The 24,711-nt window shown below is 43.8% G+C and overlaps 1 protein-coding gene and 1 long non-coding RNA gene across 21 annotated transcripts in view; one reads left to right on the top strand and one right to left on the bottom strand.

Moving 5' to 3' along the window:
• Positions 1–24,711, top strand: part of ROBO2 (roundabout guidance receptor 2) — a 1,374,514-nt gene that overhangs the window by 655,144 nt on the left and 694,659 nt on the right. The gene's annotated exons all lie outside the window — the stretch shown is intronic.
• LOC137547209 (uncharacterized) overlaps positions 927–24,711 on the bottom strand; it is a 70,112-nt gene continuing 46,327 nt past the window's right edge. For both annotated transcript variants that reach the window (XR_011026518.1, XR_011026519.1), the window contains exon 2: positions 927–1,419. This is a non-coding gene — a long non-coding RNA (uncharacterized lncRNA). The remainder of the gene's footprint in view (positions 1,420–24,711) is intronic.

Below are 24,711 nucleotides of genomic sequence, written 5' to 3'. Positions count from 1 at the left end.
CACAGAGTGTCAGTAAACAATGGTATATAGTCTGGCTGAGCGGTGTACACAGAGTGGCAGTAAACACAATGCTATATATAGCGTGGCTGAGCGAGGTGCACAGTGGCAGTACACACAATGCTATATAGTCAGGCTAAGCCGTGTACACAGAGTGTCAGAAAACACAATGCTATATATAGCGTGGCTGAGCGAGGTGCACAGTGGCAGTACACACAATGCTATATAGTCAGGCTAAGCCGTGTACACAGAGTGTCAGAAAACACAATGCTATATATAGCGTGGCTGAGCGAGGTGCACAGTGGCAGTACACACAATGCTATATAGCCAGGCTAAGCCGTGTACACAGAGTGTCAGAAAACACAATGCTATATATAGCGTGGCTGAGCGAGGTACACAGTGGCAGTAAACAATGCTATATATATAGTGTGGCTGAGCGAGCGGTGTACTACTGTTCCCAGCAGCGACACACAATGACTGGGGGGGACCCTGGCTAGCGTGGCTGGAGAGCGAACTACCCTGCCTGCCTACCCAAAGCTAAACCCACAGATAAATGGCGGAGATATGACGTGGTTCGGGTATTTATTTACCCGAACCACGAGACCGTTCGGCCAATCAGAGCGCGTTCGGGCCCGAACCACGTGACCCGTTCGGCCAATCACAGCGCTAGCCGAACGTTCGGGGAACGTTCGGCCATGCGCTCTTAGTTCGGCCATGTGGCCGAACGGTTTGGCCGAGCACCGTCAGGTGTTCGGCCGAACTCGAACATCACCCGAACAGGGTGATGTTCTGCAGAACCCGAACAGTGGCGAACACTGTTCGCCCAACACTACTCAGAACATGGTTTGTTTGACAAGCCTGGGGCCATATGCAATTTGTAGTGATAAGAAGCACAAGACGTGCAACCTTCTTAGCAGAATAAGAATCACTTTTTATCAGAATCACTTTTATTCACCAAGCGATCACCTTACATTGCTCAGGATTTACAGGCCAATTCAATTGCAGTTTCACTCAAGTGATGTCCGAGCATAAAGAACATGAGTGAGGCGAATACTTGCTATTCACCTGAGCGATGCTCCTGTATCCCGAGTGGTGCCAAGCGATGTGGAAGGAGGTATTTGTGCCATGGAACTGTCCTTCAGCACCACAGTACTGCTGCCTCGCTCCCCTGGGAGATGCGCACACATCAGACATCCACTGTGAGAGCCAGCAGGCTTCCAATCACTTACTTGATGCTCACCCAAGCATGCCAGGTTCTGGTAACATTGTTGCTACCTGTCTCCACCCATCACTTTCCGTTGTTCTGCACCACCAGCTGGACCCGCTGTGACCACCGCTGGTGCTGGTCTCCTCTTCTCCATCTACCAACGGATCCCAAGAAAAAGCATTTTGAAGCTCTTGCTGGGGCTCCTCGTTCTTCCACTAGGTAGACCAATGAGAATTATTCTGTTTTCCTTGGTTTTAAACTTGTTACCTACAGACTTTAAAGCAAGTAAGCAGCAGTAACATGGCTAGAAATAAGGGGCTCTACAGAACAGTGTTGATGAGGCCCCCACAGCTAAGCACACTTGAGAAATGACAACCAGCGACAAGCAAAAACGCAGATATTCTTTTCACATCAGTTTTGCAAAAATAATGTTAAATTCGACTTTTGCGACGAAAATGCCATTGTAAATCATTTTGTAATAAGTTTGTGATTTTTTGCAAATTTTCGTGCTAAAAAATAATAATGATTTGCATTTTCGTGAATTTTCACACTAAAACAAAGGTGGCCATACACTTATAGATTTGTAGCAGATTCGACATCAGATAGAATCTGATGTGCGCCCCACACTAGGAACAGATTTTCAGTAGATTTCAGAATGAAATCTATTGGAAATCGATCCTGTCAGATAGATCAAATTGACCCAATCGATTGGGGAATTTGATAGAATCAATCAATTGATCGATGGCTAAAATCGACCAGTGTTTGGACCCCTTAAGTGATTTTTTGCTATAAAAATAACATTTTTTGTGTGTGTTTGTGTTTTATATTTTTACCATATTGCAAAAAAAAATGTAAATTTTCACGAAATCGAAAGATGCAAAAATTTGTGACAAACACTGATGACAACCTACCCTACCCCATGGATGACATGATAACGTTTACACATGTGCAATGTGTGGTATATAGAACAGACAGGGCCTTGTGAACTAAAGTCTGGTAAAGTTGCTGTGTGCAAGTCGTGCACCACAATTTTACCCTCACTAGCACAGGGGGAGCACTGGCCGTTAACCCATAGCGCCACGTGCATTACCGCGTTAATGTGCGCATTACCATGGTAATATATTTACCGCTGATAGGTTAATGGCCAGTGGGCCGTTTAATAGGTAGTAGTAGTAATGGTAAAGTGTCCTTTCACTCCCTGTGCACGGCAACTTTACCGGACCTTAGTGCATCAGGCCCATAGACACAGAGATGGATTAAAATGTAATGGGGTCCTAGGCAAGGCAGTAGGTCTGGGGCCTCTATAAAATGAAGGGGAGAGAGATCAAAGAAGGTAACAGATGGGCCCCTTGACACTCATTAGGCCCCAAGCACCTGCCTAGGTTGCCTGGTGGATAATCTTGCTCTACATAGACCCGGAGGTGACCACAAGCTGAATGTAAATTGAGAGGCTTATGAACACATTAGGGGCCACCTGCTCCCTACTCCTTCATACACACCCTCCTGCTCCTGGGCCCCACAACAGCTGCTATGCCTGCAGTCTTTTAAACATTATAAAGCTAGCAAAATTCTTTTAATATAAAAATAAATAATTCCTTTCACCGATAAAAGCGTGATTGATGTGTTGCATGCAGCACATGCCTTTAATCATTGGCTAATGTGTAATCTCTCTGTACAACTATCCATGTCATTTACTCCTCTGTTTACATTAAACCTCAATAAATAGAGATGTGTTTAGCATACGGAACTGTGTTTGTACATGCTATGTCTCCATAGGGAATCCTCGAGTGTCATTTTCATCAGCAGAGTTAGAAGGGAAGCTAGAAACGGCACACACTGCAAGGGCTGACTTCCAGCTCAAGCATGTGCAATCTGTTTCCACATCAAATCACATGCAGCGATGAATGGATATGAACTATGACATCACCAATATTAGGTCATGACTTGTGCTGTGAAGTATTGCTTGTATTGTCATTGGCATATATAGCGTCAGTGGTGTTTACTCTTTAAGCAAACCTGGAGCGAAAATAAACTTATGAGATAATGAATTGTATGTGTAGTATTCCTAATGCTGGGAATACACGATGAGGTTTTTCAGCAGATTAAGGCTTCTTGCACACAGGGACGTTACAGGTGCACGTTAGAGCAGCCTGTAACGCACCCCAACGCACAGCAATGAAAAATCAATGGGCTGTTCACAGTGCCCACGTTGCGTTACATTGTAACGCAGCACGTCCAGATAACGTACTGCATGCAGTACTTTAAACGTTAGACTGTTTGCACATGCTCAGTACGGGTGGTTTTTTTTATTTTCGGGCCGGAGAGGAGGCGGGGAGAGGCCGCTACGTAGCCAGGCACATGGCTACTTGACATTCACTGCACTTACAGTGTTTACTGCTTGGAGCGGCCGCTGAATGGCTGGCGGGACCACGTGATGCAGAGAGCTCCGCTCACGTGATCTCTGCAGCGCCTCCGACAGCAGGCGCACCAAGAGCTGCTTGTAACGCGGCTCTTGGTAGCGTCCTGCTCCAACACCACCATGCGTTGCATTAGGGGCACGTTATGCGACCTTAACGTCCCCTAAAACGCAACGTCCTGGTGTGAAACCAGCCTCAATGTCTGATCTTTTTTCAAATCGATTTTCATTCACTTCTATGAGAAATCGATCAGAAAAATGGTCGAAAATCAGATCGAACATGCTGGAAATTATCTCTCGAAGCATCTATCTGCCAAAAAATCTCATGGTGTATCCCCAGTATTAGAAATAGATCATTAGTAGCAAAGAAAAGAGTCTCATGTTGTTTTCCAGTGCAGGAAGAGATAAAAAACGTCAATTGTTATCTATGCAAAAGAGTTTCTCTGAGCTGTTTGACCAAGCTTGGTCGGCTACAGCGCTGTTTTCTGAAGCACTGCCAAGAAACTGTGAGACCGCTTGAGATAAGGTTTTACTGCAGGAACGTTCAAAAGCGTTCATTGTTTCTGCTTTTTTATAGCTTAAAAGACAGAGTTTGGTTTCTAAACTGCAAATATGACAGAATGATGCAGTGTTAAAAAAATGCTATATAACTGAAAGTAAAAATATGAAAAATATGAGACTTTTATTTGCTACTAATGTTCTTTTCATCATCTGTACTACACATACAATTCATTACAAAATAATTTTTTTTTTTCGCTTCAGGTTTGCTTCAAACATGTGTTTAAAATTGTATAAAGTGGGACCTGATCAATCATGCAAAATACCTGCAATGTCAGCTTTAGCTCATTTTTATTTTATTGGCACATCATCTTCATTATATACCTACATTTTAAACTATATGGCCCCTTTTCATACTTAAAGTGGATCCGAGGTGAACTTTTACACATTGCATAATTGTGTTCCTTTCCTATTGTTTTTAGGGCATTCCTCAAGCCAAATACTTTTTTGTTTTTGTTTTAATACTCTAATTCCCTATAAACTAAATAAACCACGCCGACAGGTTTTCAGAGAGCCTTGGCAGTAGCAAGGGCTCATGGGAGCTCAGTCTGGGCAGGAGGAGGAGGAGGTGTTACTAGCCATTAATTTCAGAGGCAGAGGGGAGAAGGGAGGAGGAGAGGGGATTAGTTTTTTTTTGCTCAAGATGCAGATAAGCCAGCCTCTGTGTAATGTTTACAAACAACATGGCTGCTGTCATTGTATCACAGGAAGAAAGAATCATTTTCCATTAATGCTGTTTGCAGCTAGATTTGCTGTGTAAAATACCTAAACTTTAGATAAGATATATAGGGCTGGATTCACAAAAGAATGCTAACTGTTAGCACGGCCGTTTTCACGCGAATTATCGCAAAATTCGTGATCGCGCGCAATGCGATAATTCGCGCGATCACGAATTTTCACGCGAAACGATAACGTTTTCACGCGCAAAAGTGAATTTTAGCACTCTTTTGTGAATCAAGCCCATAGACAAGTTATTTGTTATAGTTAGTTCTTCATCTCAGATCCGCTTTAACCAAATGTGTGTGTGTGTCTTGTAGAATTGCACTTTTGAGTTTGTTGCACATGTAATACATTTTGATGGCACTGCACTGAAATTGCAATTTTGTGCACATTTTTGGATCCAATTTTTCTATGTTATTAAAACAGGCGCCTTTTTTGGGGGAGGGGGGGGGGGGGAATACAATGTGCAAAACCTCATGTAATGTAAGTCAATGAAAACATACAACCTTTGAGTTTAGTATGCAAAAATTCACATGCAAATCCAAAGATAATTACATGCAATTGTATGTAAATTAGCTTTATTAATATGCATGAAAAATTGCACACGAAATGCAGGGTTGGTTAAGCAATAACAAAACAGAAACAGGGTTTTATTCATACTAATGGAATGATTCACTACCTGCTAGTCAAATTGAACTTGTGTTATGTACACATTATTATTATTTTTTACCTATATAGCACCAACATATTCTGTAACATTGTACATTGTACATAAAGTAAAAGGGGACATAGACACACTGTACAATCAGGACATCCAGTAATGTGTAGTTTGGGAACATCACCAATGAATTCATACATGTTAGTTTGATAAAATATACAGAAACAGGAAACCCAAGGGGGGAGTCCCTGCCTTTTTGTACAACATTCAATTCTAAACTGTCACCCAAAGCAATCAGGAATGATCATTTTGAATGTCAGTTATCCTAGCTTTGTACATAGCATGCAACATGAAGAGACCCTGCATGAGGCAATGCAAATCAAGGAGCCTATGCAGTGCAGAGTGTGCAAACAGGGCATGCTGGGAAAGGGTTGGTGAAGCTACCTTCCCATGTTCCAGCTGCTGTGCTCCAATGTTTCCTCCGCATCCCACTCCCAATCCACAATGGGGCTAAATGATGGTGGTGACCATGCTGGATGTTAGAGACAGGAGGCAAAGGAAGATGCAGCAAGCAGAGGGCATGCAGGTGGGCAGATGCTGCCCAGTGGAGGAGGTAGAAAGGCTGAAGCCATTGGCGTAGCTAAGGAGCTATGGGCCCCAGTGCGAGTTTTACATTGGGTGCCTTCAAGCACACTATACATAACAAATGATACAGCGCACCAAATCCTGCCAAGGACAACCACAGTGTAATGTAATCTTACCATTTCTATGTAATATAAGGGAACTGTGTTGATTATCCATTCAATATATTCACTCACTTTACCCTTATACTACATAGATTTAGTAAAATTGGATGAAAATAATTGGATCATTAGTGGCCACTTTTAGAGGTGCAAGAATGGGATTGGGTACAGTTTGTTAATGATTACTATCATTCAAAGCATTAAATAAGTGATTATTACCAGCACAGGACCAATAGAAAGCTAATACTGCGGGTTAAGGGAGAACCCTACGGGGCCCCTCTGGCCCCGGTGAAGTCGCAACCTCTGCAACCCCTAATGCTGCGCCACTGGCTGCAGCAAGGAAAGGTAAATATTAAAATCATCCCCCTAGCATGCCCTGTATGTTTCTGGGAGGTCCGGTAGATTAATTTCAGGTTTGGAAAGCCAGGAACCAGTAAGAAAAGGAGACAAAAAGAGCACCAGGAGCACCGATAGTGTAGCATTTCTGGAAACTGGGACAAAATGGGACCTCATTTGGTGCTCTAAAATGGAGATACATAGCTCAGACACTGTCTCGTATTGACATGAGGAAGCAGGCAGGTCCCATGAAACGCCTTGTTTTTTCCATTGGTGTCTAACAATAAAAATCTTAATCTCTTATCAAGAGGTAAGACCTCGTTCCTATTACTTATATCCCCTTACTACAGATTGTATCACAATTGGGGTGCCTTCTCCCATCTTGCATGTTGTGTATGTGCACTATAGGGGAGCCACTGACCCAAATGTTGGCTGTGAATTGATATATATGTTGTTATTTGGAGACTAAAAGAAAATCTCAGTTTACCTTTGAGTTTATTATGAATATAAGTTTTAAAGCCACACAAATATTTTAACATTTAGAAAAGTGACTTATACATTTGGAAGAGAAGTCCTGAAGAGGGGAGAGGCTTGTGAGAAGTCTTGTCTACAATATTCTGAGGAGGTTTGAAATATGTAGAAATAAGTAAGGAGGTATAAGGAAGGGATAGGGGGTGGAGAGCTTTTAAAGGGAACCTGAGAGGGGAAGTGAGAGGGATATGGAGGCTGCCATAATTATTTCCTTTTAAACAATACCAGTTCCCTGGCTGTCCTGCTGATCCAATGCCTCAAATACTTTTGGCCATAGACCCCGAACAAGCATGCAGTTCAGATGTTTCTGACAAAAAGCTGACAAGATTAGCTACATGCTTGTCTCAGGTGTATAATTCAGATACTGCAGCAAAAGAGATCAGCAAGACTGCCAGGCAACCGGCCTTGTTAAAAAGGAAATAAATATGGCTGCCTCCATATACCTATGGTTCAGGTTCAGTTTAATGTTTTAAAATTCTTAGGATTATGCGGGGACTAAGTGACTAGCACTCTCATCTTGAAGCAATAGAGCCCTGGGTTCAATTCTCCTGGTGTCTGTGGCGGGTTTTCTCTGGGAATTCTGGTTTCTTCCCACATCACAAAATTCTCATGGCCAGATTTCAGGCAAGTCCACAAAGGCCATGGCCTAGGGCACCAGAAAAGTAAGGGGCGGGCTGTGGGCAGCAGGATGGCAGTAGCAGTTAGCCTGCTGAACATGCATCCTGCTATATAGTTTGCACGTAGCAGTGGCCAGCTATCAACAGCCGGATCTGGCACTCGGGGGATGGAGGGGCAGCGGACGGGCACTTGCAGTGATCTCTGAGCTGCCTGACACTCACCCAATGTGCCACTCACCAAGGAGCTTGCAATCTAATCTCTGCCAGCATGTCACTAACTGTCCTCAGAGGATCTTATAATCTAATCCCTTCCATTACTTCACTAACTGTCCTCAAAGGACCTTATAATCTAATCCCTTCCGTTACTTCACTAACTGTCCTCAAAGGAGCTCACAATCTAATCATTGCCTTGTTGGGGGGGAAGGTTAGGATGCTGTTCTCAGGGAGCAGCTGGTCATAGTGGGCCTTGGGCTGTAAAAAGTACAAATCCGGCCCTGAAAATGCTACCGCTAGGTTAATTAGTTTGACCCAAAATTAGTCTTAGCCCGTGGTCAGCAATAAATTGTGAGCCTTTCCAAAGGACACTTAGCGACATGAACTTTTCAATGTACTCTGCAAGCACTATATAAATGTCAAGGCTATATAAATGCGTATTAATAATAATAGACAATTTGAGATGAGGTGCTATAGTACACTATGCTGAAAAGGTTAAACTCATTTGGTATAGAGCAGAACAATACTACGGACATTTGTTATTTGGCGGTCCAAACTCTGCCTTCAACTTTATCGGGACACCAGAGTACAGGCCTCCCTCGTGAATAAGTTAGAAGAAAAAATAATAACACTAAGTGGCTGCTTATTCCGGACATTAATTAAAGCTATTTGTAATTCGTCCTGGACAGCTCCTGACCGCTGCACAAGAGAGGTGTAGCAGATCTCAGAAGGATTCATTGGTATAATGTACATGAGTCCATCTTTTTAGAAAACAGATGATGGAGGAAGGACGGGGTATGGTACAGAACGCTCTCTGCTTACTCCGCTTACTCCTTGTCCCTGCCCTGACATTCATCTTCTCAACACAAAATCGTCTGTTTAGAGGTCAGGGTTCTCTAGGTGATATTATGTCATGTCGCCGCTCAGCTGTACATTATGGAGTGCTGACAAGCGAGCACAATGTAATAGGGGACATTGTTGCAGCATAGATTACCTCCGAATGAAAGGTGAACTTACTAGGGGTCGTCTGACATTTCTCTAAACTTTATTTTACAGCAAAAACTTAATTTCTCTTTCATCAAAACTTACGAGATCCAGCCTGTAATTTTTGTTGTTGTTTTAGCACACAAAAAACAAACAAACAAAAAAAACCTCTCTTTCAACTGCTCTGTGTTTAGCTACATACAGATACTAAATATTTGTAGGCTGTATACCCGTTATAATGCCCCCATACCCTCTTCACCCCTATGGACTGTATACCCCATTGAGTGTTAGGTATTAGGTGTGACGGTGTGGGAGGGAAGAGGTTAGTTTTAGACACTTGAAATGGGGGGGAAGGATAGTGTTAGACATTAGTTGTTGGAGTAGGGAGGTTAGTTTTAGACATGGGGTGGGGGGGACTAGTGTCAGGTTTAGGCACTAGGAGGGGAGGGATCAAGTCAGACTGGGTGGTGGGCAAGTGCATAGTAAAATATTGGTAATGTAAATTACAGGTATTTTTTTTTTTAAATAGTAGAGAAAGTCCGCTCAACCTTTGATACCTGGAACAAGGTGCTGGATATTAGAAGGCAAAACAGGAACAGAGGAAAATGTCCGCACTCTCACAGGTATAGTCCAAGGGTCTTTATTCACACCAATTCGCACATACAGGAATGGCTGACATGTTTCGGATATAATCCTTTTACTAGCTACACTTTACTAGTAAAGGGCCATATAGTCACTCAGTTCCTGTTTTTGTATCGATAGTTGGTGAGCATGCTAGCTGACAGTTTGAAGAACAAATGCTGTACAAATGCACTGCTTGTCTACATCTGGGCAGTCAGTTTTACGGAAAGGGGACAGTAAGGAAGTGCTGTTCAATATCGATCATTCATTGTTTAATAATCCACCACGGTGGATGACAAAACGACATTGAGGCATTATTATTATTTAGTCTTTATATAGCGCCGACATCTTACGCAGCGCTGTACAGAGTATATAGTCTTGTTACTTAACTCACAATCTAATCCCCACCATGGTCTCATCATCAATGGTAAAAATAGGCCTAGCTAATACAGTACTATACCCCACTCTATACACACTATGTACTCTGTATTAAACTTTAAAAAAGTAATTAAAAGTATATTAATCTTGGGGAGCCCAGTCTTTAAGCACCTATGAAGTCGGCCTTCACCACTGTGAATACTGCCAGCGATTTGTGATGGTTGGTTGAGACTTTTAGTTAGTTAAGTTCTGGATAACCAGGACCAGGATACTGTAGATGCAAAGAGAAGTGCAGCGATATTGCAGAATTACAGCAAGACAAATACCACTGTAATTATCATGATTTTATAAATCGGCCTCTAAGCCTCTTCCTGGCATGGAAGTCCACAGTGTGATGTCACAGCCGCCGTGTTACGCTTCCCAAAGGAAATAATTAGCAGCAAGCCTCTCTCAATAACAGGCCTCCTCTGACAGGACATGCAAAACAGCCTCTGGCTCCTCTAAAAGTGGATTATGCTTCCTCCCCACATGGTGAAGCTACTTGTGAGGATGATGGCAGAGACCGAATTATATTCCAGCTCAGACAAGCCCCTGAGGCTCAGTCCTGCACACCAGTACAGTGTGTGTCCATCTCAGATTCCCTTTCTCCTGTGCAATACGGCTGTATTCCCACCTCTGACTGAGACAATGCTGTGAGATGTGTGACTGACCATCCGCATACCACATTCCCTCCAAGAAAGAGGGACACTTTTACTCCAAATACTTCTTATTTCCTGCAAAAGACCCCCGCCCCTCCCCTGACCCCCCACACACATACACACACACACACACACACACACACACACACACACACACACACACACACACACACACACACCTAAACATACATTACACAACACACACACGCACACGTGGAAAAAGGGCACCGTAGTGATTAGCAGAGATGAGCAGAGAGGAGCAGAGATGCTGATATCCTTTTCACGTTCATTTACTTGAAAATAATGTAAAATTTGACTTTTGAGTTAAAATGCCATTGAAAATTATTTTGATATAAGTTTGTGATTTTTTTGCAGTAAAAATAAATGCTGTTTTCGCAATTTTACGCGGTAAAAATGACAATTTTGCGGGCAGATTTTCGAATTGGGGAAAAAAAATCTTTGGCTATATTGCAAGAATACAATGTATTTTCATGAATTTTTTCTCAAAATCAAAAATAGCATTTTCAATACCAAAATGACTGGTGAAAATTTGCAAGCAGCACTGGCGACCGAGGTCACCAGGAGATCCGCTAGTAGAATATCTGTAGAGTTACCGATACATTGCTATTGGGCCGTGGCTAACTCCAATATTATTGGTAATTTGAATTGATGCATTACCCTCACCTGTCTCTCTTCTGAAATGAATCCCCCCTCTACTGATGCCAAACACCAACCTAAAACCCCTCCCCCAACACCACCCCCCCCTCGCAATCTCTGACGATATTGGCTATATCTTCAACTGCTAAACAGTGTTGCTTGCAAATTTTCGCCAAAGTCGTTTTTGTATCAAAAATGCTATTTTTGATTTGAGAAAATATTCCTAAAGATACGTTGTATTTTTGCAATATGGTAAGTAGTTACTGAGCAATATGCTCAGTAGTTACTGTGCAGATGCAAAAAAGGCTACAGGAGTACGACAGGAATGAGAGCGCGGCCAGGTCACGCGTGCACGGCAAAGCGCGACTCAGCAAGGCTACCGGGCTGTCCAGCGGGGGACAGGAGCCACTCGGGGAGATGGCAAGGGAGCGAGCAGCCTCAAGGGGGCTAATCCACTTCACCTCCAAGGGTTTTTCCCCTTAAAAAAACAGAGCAATTTTCACCTGTCAAGACTCCTTCCATTCATTCACCTATAACTTTATTACTACTTATCACAGCAAAACAATCTATATCTTGGTTTTTTTTGCCACCAATTAGGCTTTCTTTGGGGGTACTTTTTGCTAGGAATTTCTTTATTCTAAATGTGTTTGTAACAGGAAAAAGAAGAACAAAAAAATGGGGAAAATTATTATTATTTCTCAGTTTTTGGCCATTATAGTTTTAAAATAATACATGCTACCGTAATTAAAATCCATGCGTTTTATCTGCTCATTTGTCTTGGTTATTGCAACATTTAAAAATGTTATTATTTGGAAATAAAGGTGCATGTTTTCAGTTTTGCGTCCATCCCTAATTACAAGCCCATAATTTATAAAGTAACAGTAATATACTCTATTGATATACATATTTAAAAAGTTCAGTCCCTAAGGTACTATTTATGTATTTTTTTTTTATTTTTTTTTACCCTCAAAACATTGTGGTACCTATTGGGGAGCGTGGGAGGTAAGGGGTTATTGTTAAAAAAATGTAATTAAAAAAAAAAGTATAGATGTAATTTTACTATTTGGCCACAAGATGTCGTTGCGAATAACTTCCGTGTGCATAAAATTACTAAGCAAAGCAGAAGTAATGTGTGGATGTGTGGATGTGAAGTATCGGTTTTGTAAATGGCAGCGCTGTCCAGGGACGCCGCAAGCATACTGGCGTGCCATGACCCAGCTTGGGGACTCACAAGAAGGGGGCCTCGCTCTGCTGTTGGCGGCTGGCAGCGGAGCGCCAGGAGGGTGGGCGCAGCGGCGGGGCCTGGGGGGAGCGACCAGAGCAAAGTTTCACCTGGCTTCCTTCGCACACAGCCTCTATCTTCTTCCTGTCCTGGATTGCGGCGTCTGTAGCTATGGTAACAGCACCCCCTGTGATGATGTAACCACATATCATCACAGGGGGAGCTCTTACCGATGTGACAGATGCCGCACGCCAGGACAGGAAAAAAGATAGAGGCTGTGTGCGTAGGAAGCCAGGTGAGTTGAAATTTCTCTCTGCCCACTCCCCCCGCCCCAAGCTGCCTGGAGGCACCTACCTATCTAACCTATACTGAAGGGTACCTACATACCTAATCTATACTGGGGGCACCTACCTATCTAATCTATACTGGGGCATCTACCTATCTGACCTATACTGTGTGCACCTACCTATCTAATGTATACTGGGGGCATCTACCTAACTAACCTATACTGAGGGGTACTTACCTATCGAACCTATACTGGGGCCATCTACCTATCTAACCTATACTGCATGTGTGCACCTACCTACCTAATTTATACTGGAGGCATCTACCTATCTAACCTATACTGGGGGCACCTACCTATCTAGCCTATCCTGCCAGCACTTACCTATCTAATCTATACTGTGGGCACCTACCTATCTAACCTATACTGGGGGCAACTATGCGGGCTACCTATACTGGGGGCACCTATACCTTAGCCTAGAAACTGCTAGTATCTGGCTCCTCCCACATCATGTTTTGGCCATGCCCAATTTTTTTGCCATGGTGTGCTTGTGGAGGGGCTGCCATTTTTTTCGCCTTCATGGATGGGGTCTCAAGTTATGGACTGCCAGGGCCAAGAAAACCTTGGACGGCGGCAGTCCCCCGATGGCTGCGGTCATTCACACAGGGACTTAGATCAATGAACGGTAACTATGTTCCCATTCATTGATCTCTCGACTGACAATTAGCGACGATAATGATTGCAGGAGCGAGCGGGGGGGGGGGGGGGGGGGTCGGTGTGGGAGATCAAGCGGGAAGAGGCGTAGTTGCTACATCCCTGCTGGGAGATATGGCATTTTGCAGGGACGTAATTACTCATCCTGGGGGAGGGGAAGTGGCTAAAGGATACCAGAGCCCAAATGAATATGAGAAACGGAGGGAGCAAGCATGTATCGTGAGCTGTCCTAATGCTTCCTCCATTCTCCTTTCTGCCCCGCCGATAGTTCTAATTGCTCTCCAGCCCTGTCTTCTTGGCCGGCCGGGTGGAGCATCACTGCGCCTGTGCAAGCTTCTCTGCGTCCTTCCTGAGTCCTACAGCAGTCCGGAGCGCTCTGCACATGTTCATTACATAATCGTGACATTTCTCCTATTTACTTGGGCTCTGGTATCCTTTAAAGAGACTAAAAGACAAAATAAACTACAGCTCTGATACTTACCCGGGTCTTCCTCCCGCCCAATAGACATGTTTAAGTCCCATGCCGTTCTCCCGCGGTCTGAGGTTCGTAACGGAGATCACCGCGGCAGAACGGCAGACCGCGGGAGGGCGGTGTGGGACATAGATGTGTTTATGGGGCGGGAGGAAGCCCCGGGTAAGTATTAGAGCTGTCGTTTATGTAGTCTCTGAGTCTCTTTATGGAAGCCCCTGGTAAGTATGGTACCTGAGACTGTTTTCGTCACAGTTACACTTTAACTGTCCCTCAGAGGGGCTAACAATCTAATCCATAATCATTTGTCTATATTGTGTAGTGTGTGTATCGTAGTCTAAAGGGGCCCATACACCAAACGTTTTTCCCGCCGATATACGGCACATTCGATCACTGTAATCGAATCTGCTGTGAATCGTTGCGCAAACGCAAACTATTGATTTCCGTCCGAAATCAATCGCTTACGTCGACTCCCGTTGAGCCGTCCGTGTGGAAGATTTTTCTCGATCGCCGGCGGGTCGGGAGTGCGTCGATAGCGGCGTTCGAATGCCCGACGACCGACGCAATACAGCGGCAATACATTACCTGCTCCGGCCGGCGCGAGTCCCTGCTGTCACCGATGTCTTCTTCTCCGCTGGGTTCCGCGTTCCGGTCCGGCTGGCTTCATTTCCTGTCCCGCAGGAAGTTTAAACAGTAGAGCGCCCTCTACTGTTTAAACTTCCCCGGACAGAAAGAAGTGAAGCCTGCCGGACCGGAACGTGGGACCCAGCGGAGAAGAAGACATCGGTGACAGCGGGGACTCGCGCTGGCCGGATCCGGTAATGTATGCGGGGGGGGGGGGGGGGGAGGGGAAGCGGCAGCACCCCCACAGATTGTGATCGGTTTCATGCTGAAATCGATTCACAATCTGTTTGCGGTAAAGGCAGCCATACAATACCTCTCTGATCAGATTCGATCTGTTGGTCGAATCTGATGGCAAATCGACCGGTGTATGGTCACCTTAAGGCCCATTTAGGGGGAAGCCAATTAACTGTACCTGTATCTTTGGGATGTGGGAGGACACAGAAATGTATAGATATCAGACTTAATGCACAATATAAACAATGTAACAGTGTTGTAGAGAAGCATTTGTAAATAATAAGCATCGGAAGGGATCTACTAAAACATTAGGAGCAGAAACATAAGTCTAATATTGTTTCCAGTACAGGAAGAGTTAAAAAACTGCAGTTGTTATCTATGCAAAAGAGCCATTGCTCCACAACTTTCAAAGTCGCAGAGAGCTCTGTCATTTAAAGCTTATTATCTCAAGTGTCAGTCACTGTATTGTTTTTTTTGTTTTTGTTTTTTTTTGCAGAGAACAGTTCAAACGTTCACTGGCCTGCTCTGCTAAATTAATTTAGAATGCTGAGTAGTGTGTAGACTGCAAATATTAGAGAATGATGTAATGTTATACAAAAAAAAAACTTTGTAACTGAAAATAAAAATATGAGAATATTTTCTTTGCTTCTAATGTTCTAGTAATTATCCAATTCATTGTATCAAAAAAAAAAAAAATTCGCTTCAGTGTCTCTTTAAGAAACTCATTTCATTAAAAAAAAATAAAAACATGTTCTACTTCATTTTTTTCTGTTTTTTTTCCTCTTCTTCGTTGATCTTTTACACACCTAGAAAAATCCCTTAAATCAGTGAGGCACAGCAGATCTATTATGTCAACGAATCACAAAAGAGACATGCCAATTATTGTTCTCCAAACATTCAAAAAGTCATCGGCCTGTGCTATTAACTTATATTTAATGAAAAGAAATGTTTGTAATCTGTTGTTAACGCAAAGGTTGAGTCATATAACCACAAGGAAACAAGCAGGCCATTTCCTATGCAAGAGAACCATCACACAATAGAGGCTGATACTGTACTTTTTCTCCCAGCAGCCTCTGGGGCTTGACTTATGTCAACCACACAATAAAACGGAGACTTATATAAATAGCTCTGTCAGGATGAGGAATGACAAAAATGAATGACCTATATATCTCAGGCCTATGAGAAACTGTTCAGAGGTAAAATATTTATTGTTTAAATAACCATTTTAGCAGTGAACCGTGAAAAAGACATACATATAAAAAGGCACTCAACAAAACCGCCATCAAAGTTAAATATTTGTGCATGATGTTCAGGCTATAGGAAACGTGCAGCTACTGTTTGTTCTGTGATGTCCAGATAAGCCGATAATACATTTCTGAAGGTTTGGGATGGAATGTTAATCTTTAGCCATTAATTTTACATTCTTGTGTATTTGTCACATTTCCTTTATTCACAGTTAAAAGTACCTACAGTGACTTATAGCTTATAGTTCATTTATTCCTTATTCCTCTTTCACACTAGAGGCTGCGGTAGAAAAGGCTGAAACTCTGCCTTTTGCTTAACGCCAATACATAGCTTTTTCAAAGCGTTTTACAGCTCATATCACAATGTCCTTTTTTTCTCTTTAACCTCCTTAGCGGTATGCCCGACACTGTGTCAGGCATACCGCTCTGTGGCCCCAGTAGTCCCCCATAATTAAATATTTGTGCCAAATGACTGTAAACCCTCTAGCTAGCACTAGGCTAGCTAGTAAAAGTGTCGGGCACCCGCCGCTCCCCTGCGCTCCCCCCGTTTATACATTACCCTGCCTGGATCCAGCGATCGCGCAGCCTCCCTGCACAGCTCTGGTCTCTCTATGGGGAGGATCGGGTTTGCGCATGACGTTGGCGACGTCATGACGTCATCTGCGATCCTCCCCATAGTGAAGACCGGAGCTGTCCGGGGAGGCTGCGCCGATCGCTGGATCCAGGCTGGGTAATGTATAAACGGGGGAGCGGAGGGTGCCGGACACTTCTACTAGCCAGCCTAGTGCTAGCTAGAGGGTTTATAGTCATATGGCACAAATAATTAATGATCGGGCAAAAAGTAACAAAACCTCCTGAGCGGCGTAACGCTCAGAAGGTTAAAACTAAGTCAACAAGTCAGCTGTAAAACGCTTTGAAAACGCTGTAGTTGGCGATTTCCATTGACTATCATTGAAACGCGAAAAGCCAACTTCAGCTTTAAACAGCTTGGAAAAAGCTCCGGGAGCTTCAAAACGCAACGCCCAAAAAAGCTGTTTTAGGTGTGAAAGGTAAAATCAAAGTCTATGGACTTTTATTTTACCTTGGAAAACGCCAACTATGGTTTTGGCTGTAAAACGCCAAAACTAGCCTCTAGTGTGAAAGAGCCCTTAACACTTTATCAGTGATTGGAGGTGGGAATAATTCACCCATTTGCAGGAAAACAGGCACTCTTAAATAGAAATGCTCATTCGGATTCCATCCACATTTCCGATCAGAAATTGCATTCCCACATCGGAATGCAGAAATCTGTAATGCAAGTACGGTAGGCAAATTTTTGTGGAAATCGCAGAAATTTCCGCTGACTTTAACATCGATTTTCTCAAAAACTACAAGGTCTTTTTGAAAAATGTGTTTACCTCTTGTTTAACGTACCCTGAAAATGTGGTGTTTCCAGCACCTACGGGGGCTTTGCTATTAACTGCTAAAGTCAGCGGCCATTGACTGTAATGTAAAATGCGGAACATCAACATTACCCGATATGCGGTAATTTTAGGCCAATCAGAAGACTTAGAATGAATAAGCCAATCAGAGAATGCAGAAATGTTTGCCTAAATCCCTGTTCTATGATTGATTTATTCATTCTGAGTCTTCTGATGTCATAAAATTACTGCATATCGGTAATGCAGATTTTCAGCATTTTACATTACAGTCAATGGCCACCGACTTTTTTTGAAAAAGACCTTGTAGTTTTTGATAAAATCGATGTTAAAGTCGGCGGAAATTTCCGTAAAATCCGCATCGTTATGCGGAGATTGATAGCAGGAGCCGGAATCGGTAGAGGTTGTGGTAATCGGCAATGGCGAAAAGCGGATTTTCATTGGAAGCGGAAATTGGCATTTCCGACCATCCCTACTCCCCATTGGACTTAAACCCTTCCCCCCATTGGAAAATCTGCCATGGCAGTTTTTGCCGAAAGTCTTGCGGAAGAAGACCGGAGCTCTGTTGCCACCCTCACCTATGTTGCTGTGGCCCGCTCCAGCTTGGCAGCCACCTCTCAGGCCACGGCTATCAAGCCGGGGGTCACACCATGTCAACACAGGTGGGGGTGGCCACAGAGTTTCCGACTGCTTTAGTGAGGCTTTGGGCAAAAACCGCCACGGAGGCTGCCCTCTCCAGCTTTAGGAATAGTTGGCTTTTAAAGCGGACCTGAACTCACAACTTCCTCTCTGCTCCAAAAGATAAGCAACAGCATAATAACCTAAAAAAAACATTTCTTTGTTACAGCTGATACAAATCCTGCAATAAATATGCAGTGTGTCTACTTCCTGCTTTCATGGAAGCAGACATATTGTTAAAGGGAACCTAAACTGAGAAGGATATGGATTTTTCCTTTTAAAATAGTACCGGTTGCCTGACTCTCCTGCTGATCCTGTGTCTCTAATACTTTTAGCCACAGCCCCTGAACCAGTGCTGGGCGTAATGGAAAAAGCTACGCTTACGGATCATTACGCGTAATTTTACGCTATTACGCATTACGGAATTACGCTTACGGCGTAGACATTGAATTACGGTACATGTCTGTAATTACGCATAGACCTTACGCAATTACGCGTAAGAATACCGTAATTCAGGTTATTACGTTATCGGCTTACGCGGAAAATCCTACTAGCAATTAATGCGTAAGGCCATGCTCCCAAGCGGAAAAGTTGACGCATGGGTCAATGTTAGGTAGCCGCCGACTTTAAGTGTTGATAGCAAAGCCCCCTTAAGTGCTAAGAGCCTCAAATTTGGAGAATATATTAAGGAGATCAGAAGGAATAAGAGGAAAAAATTTTTTTTCAAAAAGACCTAATAGTTTTTGAGAAAATCGATGTTAAAGTTTCAAAGGAAAAATTTATACATTTAAAAACCCGCCGACTTTAACGGTTAATAGCAAAGCCTGCTTAAAATTTAGGAACACCAAATTCACAGGGTATATTAAGGGGATCAGTGGGAATAAGAGGAAAAATTTTTTTTTCAAAAAGACCTTATAGTTTTTGAGAAAATCGATTTTTAAGTTTCAAGGGCAAAAATGTCTTTTAAATGCGGAAAATGTCAGTTTTTTTTGCACAGGTAACAATAGTGTTTTATTTTCATAGATTCCCCCAAGTGGGAAGAGTTTTACTTACTTCGTTCTGAGTGTGGGAAATATAAAAAAAAAACGACGTGGGGTCCCCCCTCCCAGACCTCTTTAACCCCTTGTCCCCCATGCAGACTGGGATAGCCAGAATGCGAAGCACCGGCCGCGTGGGGCTCCGCACCCTGACTATACCAGCCCGCATGGTCCATGGATTGGGGGGTCTCGGAAGGGGAGGGGCAGCCAAGCGTTCCCCTCCCCCTCCGAGCCCTTGTCCAATCCAAGGACAAGGGGCTCTTCTCCACCTCCGATGGGCGGTGGAGGTGGAGGCCGCGATTTCCTGGGGGGGGGGGGGAAGTTCATGGTGGCATCTGGGAGTCCCCTTTAAAAAGGGGTCCCCCAGATGCCCACCCCCCCCTCCCAGGAGAAATGAGTATAGAGGTACTTGTACCCCTTACCCATTTCCTTTAAGAGTTAAAAGTAAATAAACACACAAACACATAGAAAAAGTATTTTAATTGAACAAAAAACATAACCACGAAAAAAGTCCTTTAATATTCTTAATTAACCATTAATACTTACCTGTCCCTTTAAATAAATGATCCCTCGAAATAGCCTCGGAAATGTTCTATCAGTTACAATATAACAAAGTTATTACAATGTAACAACTTTGTTACATTGTAACTACGCCGCACCCGACGTCACTCGCCGCCGCCGCATATGCGTCTGCGCTGCACGGACCCGACAGAGCTCTGAGCTATATAGCTCAGAGCTCTCTAAAGCATCTTTGTATTTTGGCTCCAAGGAGCCCCATTGGTCCTTAGCAGACCAATGGGGTTCCTTCAAATCAGTAGGAACCCCATTGGTCTGCTAAGGACCAATGGGGCTCCTTGGAGCCCAAATACAAAGATGCTTTCGAGAGCTCTGAGCCATATAGCTCAGAGCTCTGTCGGGTGAAGGACGCTAAGTCCCGCTGGCTCTCGCTGCCCTCCCCGCCTCTCCCACATGTCACCTATATACATGCTGGCACCCATGGGTGCCAGCATGTATATGGGTGACACGTGTGGACGGGGTGGACGGCGGGAGCCGGCGGGGACTTAGCGTAAGTGTATGTGGCGGCCGGCGGGTGAGCGGCGAGTGACGTCGGGTGCGGTGGTGTTACAAAGTAACAAAGTTGTTACATTGTAATAACTTTGTTACATTGTAACTGATTAGTATATTTCCGAGGATATTGCGTGGGAACTGGCTTTTAAAGGGACAGGTAAGTATTAATGGTTAATTGAGAATATTAAAGGACTTTTTTCGTGGTTATGTTTTTTGTTCAATTAAAATACTTTTTCTATGTGTTTGTGTGTTTATTTACTTTTAACTCTTAAAGGAAATGGGTAAGGGGTACAAGTACCTCTATACTCATTTCTCCTGGGAGGGGGGGGTGGGCATCTGGGGGACCCCTTTTTAAAGGGGACTCCCAGATGCCACCATGACCCCCCCCCCAGGAAATCGCGGCCTCCACCTCCACCACCCATCGGAGGTGGAGAAGAGCCCCTTGTCCTTGGATTGGACAAGGGCTCGGAGGGGGAGGGGAAAGCTTGGCTGCCCCTCCCCTTCCAAGACCCCCCAATCCATGGACCATGCGGGCTGGTATAGTCAGGGTGCGGAGCCCCACGCAGCCGGTGCTCCGCATTCTGGCTATCCCAGTCTGCATGGGGGACAAGGGGTTAACCTCTTGACGACCAGCTAACGCCGATCGGCGTAAACTGGTCGTCTGCGGGTTACCATGGAAACGGCCGCTCGATCGAGCGGCCTTTCCATGTCAGTTCACGGAGGGTGTCTCCGTGAACAGCCGGAGAGCCGCCGATAGCGGCTCGCCGGCAAAATGTAAACAGGCGGGGAAGAAATCCCCGCTGTTTACATCATACGGCGCTGCTGCGCAGCAGCGCCGTAAGGCAGATCGGCGATCCCCGGCCTCTGATTGGCCGAGGATCGCCGGCATCTGATAGGCGGAAGCCTATCCTTCAATAGGAGAGAGGGAGGGAGGGAGGTAAGGAGCCAGAGGGCGGAAATGGCTGCGGAGGGGGGCTTTGAGGAGCCCCCCCCGCAAAACGCAGATGGCCGGCGGCGATCAGACCCCCCCGGCAGGACATCCCCCTAGTGGGGAAAAAAGGGGGGAAGTCTGATCGCCCTGGCATAATACTGATCTGTGCTGCGGGCTGGAGAGCCCACGCAGCACAGATCAGCCAATACAGCCCTGGTCGGCAAGTGGTTAAAGAGGTCTGGGATGGGGGACCCCACGTCGTTTTTTTTTTAATATTTCCCACACTCAGAACGAAGTAAGTAAAACTCTTCCCACTTGGGGGAATCTATGAAAATAAAACACTATTGTTACCTGTGCAAAAAAAACTGACATTTTCCGCATTTAAAAGACATTTTTGCCCTTGAAACTTAAAAATCGATTTTCTCAAAAACTATAAGGTCTTTTTGAAAAAAAAATGTCCTCTTATTCCCACTGATCCCCTTAATATACCCTGTGAATTTGGTGTTCTTAAATTTTAAGCAGGCTTTGCTATTAACCGTTAAAGTCGGCGGGTTTTTAAATGTATATATTTTTCCTTTGAAACTTTAACATCAATTTTCTCAAAAACTATAAGGTCTTTTTGAAAAAAATTTTTTTCCTCTTATTCCTTCTGATCTCCTTAATATATTCTCCAAATTTGAGGCTCTTAGCACTTAAGGGGGCTTTGCTATTAACCCTTAAAATCGGCGGCTTTTTTATATTATACGGGAGCGTAATATTACGCGATTACGGCAGACTGTGTAATTTCAATGGGAGTTTACTGTCTTACGCGTAATTTGTTACACGTAATAACGTAACCTACGGTCTACGCGTAATTAATTACGCGTAATACCGTAACCTTACACGTAACGCTTACGGTGCATTTGTAGTAAATTACGATGCGTAATTACGCTAATGCGTAATTTCGGCCCAGCACTGCCCTGAACAAGCATGCAGATCAGGTGCTCTGACTGAAGTAAGACTGGATTAGCTGCATGTTTGTTTCAGGTGTGTGATTCAGCCACTACTGCCCCAAAAAGATCAGAGGGACTGCCAGGCAACTGGTATTGTTTATAAGGAATCATCCATATCCCTCTCAGTTAAGGTTCCCTTTAACATCCTGTGTCTACCAATTAACCAGTTCGGCCTATCTGGACGAACTTACTCGTCCAGATAGGCTCTGCTGCTGCCGCCGCGTGGTGCGCGCATTCGGGCGCGCTCCCGCCGCCTGCCGCTAGCCCCCCGATCAGTGAATGGGAATATAATTCCCATTCACCGATCTAAGTCCCCCGGAGAAATACTGACGCTTTCTATTCAGAGAGCGCGGTATTTCTGCCCCCAGGAAACATCACCTTTTTCTTTTTAGTTCCTGGATGCGAGATCGTTCGCATCCAGGACTTTTTTGACTGTGGCCATCTTGTGGCCAAATAGTAAACTGCACCCACATACATTTTTTATTAAACAATTATGTTATTTTACATGCAAAATTAGCTGTTTCCCTCCCACACCAAAAATTACCCAAATACATGTTGTATTCAAAAAAAATAAATTAAAAAAATGCAATAAAAAAAAAACAAAAACAACATAAATAGTTACCCAAGGGTCTGAACTTTTTAAATATGCATGTCAAGAGAGTATGTTATTATATTGTTTTAAATTACAAGCTTATAAATAGTGATGGACGCAAATTGAAAAAAATGCACCTTTACTTCTAAATAAAATATCGGCGCCATAAATTGTGATAGGGACATCATTTAAACGGTGTAAAACCGGGACAGATGGACAAATAAAATACATGAGTTTTAATTACGGTAGCTTATATTAATTTTAAACTATAATGGCAAAAAACTAAGAAATAACGTTTTTTTTATTCCTTTCTTAATCTTCCTGTTAAAATGGATTTAGAAAAAAATAATTCTTAGCAAAATGTACTACCCAAAGAAAGCCTAATTAGTGAGGGAAAAAACAAGATACAGATCAATTAATTGTGATAAGTAGCAATAAAGTTATTGGCGAATGAATGGAAGGTGAACGTTGCTCGGATGCATGAGGTTTTCGACACTGAACCGGTTAACTACTCTGCTGAGGCAGCCAGCTAACACAGCTGAGGGATCGAAATACAACTTGTGCTTAGCCACAGATTGAGGGGGATATTAGATAGGCTAAACTCTCTAAATACACACAGGGTGCATTTCTCTATGTTTTCCTTCTGTCCAGTGCAAGAGTTCAGGTCCACTTTAACAGCATTTGTTGCTTCCAAGCCATAGACTGCCCTTCCACCATATGCCGTGACCTGTCATAATAACAAGCCAACAAACACAAAGGAGACGGAGAGATGACCGGAGACGTATATTTCTCAGTACCCTGTTACTACGATGAACATTACATATCTTGTTATACATCCTCTTATCCTTTTAGGAAGCACTTTTTTTCATGTTCGCTTGGCATATTGATATGTAAAGCACATTGACCTTACTTGTAATAACAGAGGAGCAGTCATGAACTGCATAATGTCTGATTGCATTAAATTGCAGAAAGTGGTCTCTTTTAGCCTTGAAAATGAAGCCAATGGAGAATTATGCTTAGTGCGGCGATGGCGCTCCTTTTGTGATACTTATAGAGTACAGTGAAGTCTTAGAACCTTCAGTAGCGTGTTAGATTCTGTAGAAAGAAAACCCACTTATGTATAATTCATACGTGCCTGTAGTTTGCTTCTGGCGCTTACCACTAAAACGTTTCCTACAATACGTAAAAGCTTTACGCTCACTGTGGCAAAAAGTTTGCTTTGACCGTGTCTGAAAATATTTATCACATTTAGCCGCTTCACCTAACATCCCAAATGGCAAATTGTAATCGCAATCAGGAAGGTAATTTATTGTAAACAATGTACAGAACCTCAGCGGTGGAAAGTATATGTAATGAGCAAAATGTGCTTGTCACTGCACTTCAGCTTGCTTCCTGCCCTCTCTAGATGCATTTTTACCTGTTGGCAGCTCAATCAGGAGTCACCATGTGACTCTAAAGTAGGAAGAACAGTAGAGGCTAGATTACATTTTTTAGCATTACAGTAGAAACATGGCTAAAGGAGGGGCGGTTCTTCCATGAAGCAACGTGAATCCCGTGCTTCAGGGTGGCAACAATTAGAGGGCAAAAAGAGGTGGCTCCCATCCCTAAATGTCCCCCTCCTCGCACTCCCCGTCTCCCCCTCTCTATACGTGCGGCACTGCTTCACTCACCTTCTCTCGGTGTTCCAGCGATGGGATCTCCATCTGTCCATCCAGCATCCTGTATCCATGGCTACAGTGGTGCCTAATGTGACCCGTTACGTGCTGCCGGTTACATGAGGTGCCGCTGTAGTCAGAGAGAATTCAGGACTTCAAGTGTGGCTGGTGATCCCACCGCTAATCTGCTGTAGCGGGTGCATGATGCGGTGCCAA

This window comes from Hyperolius riggenbachi, chromosome 2 (assembly GCF_040937935.1).
Source record: "Hyperolius riggenbachi isolate aHypRig1 chromosome 2, aHypRig1.pri, whole genome shotgun sequence".
Taxonomy (NCBI): Eukaryota; Metazoa; Chordata; class Amphibia; order Anura; family Hyperoliidae; genus Hyperolius; species Hyperolius riggenbachi.
The sequence above is the reverse complement of the archived record's forward strand: the minus strand, read 5'-3'. Positions and strand labels throughout refer to the sequence as shown.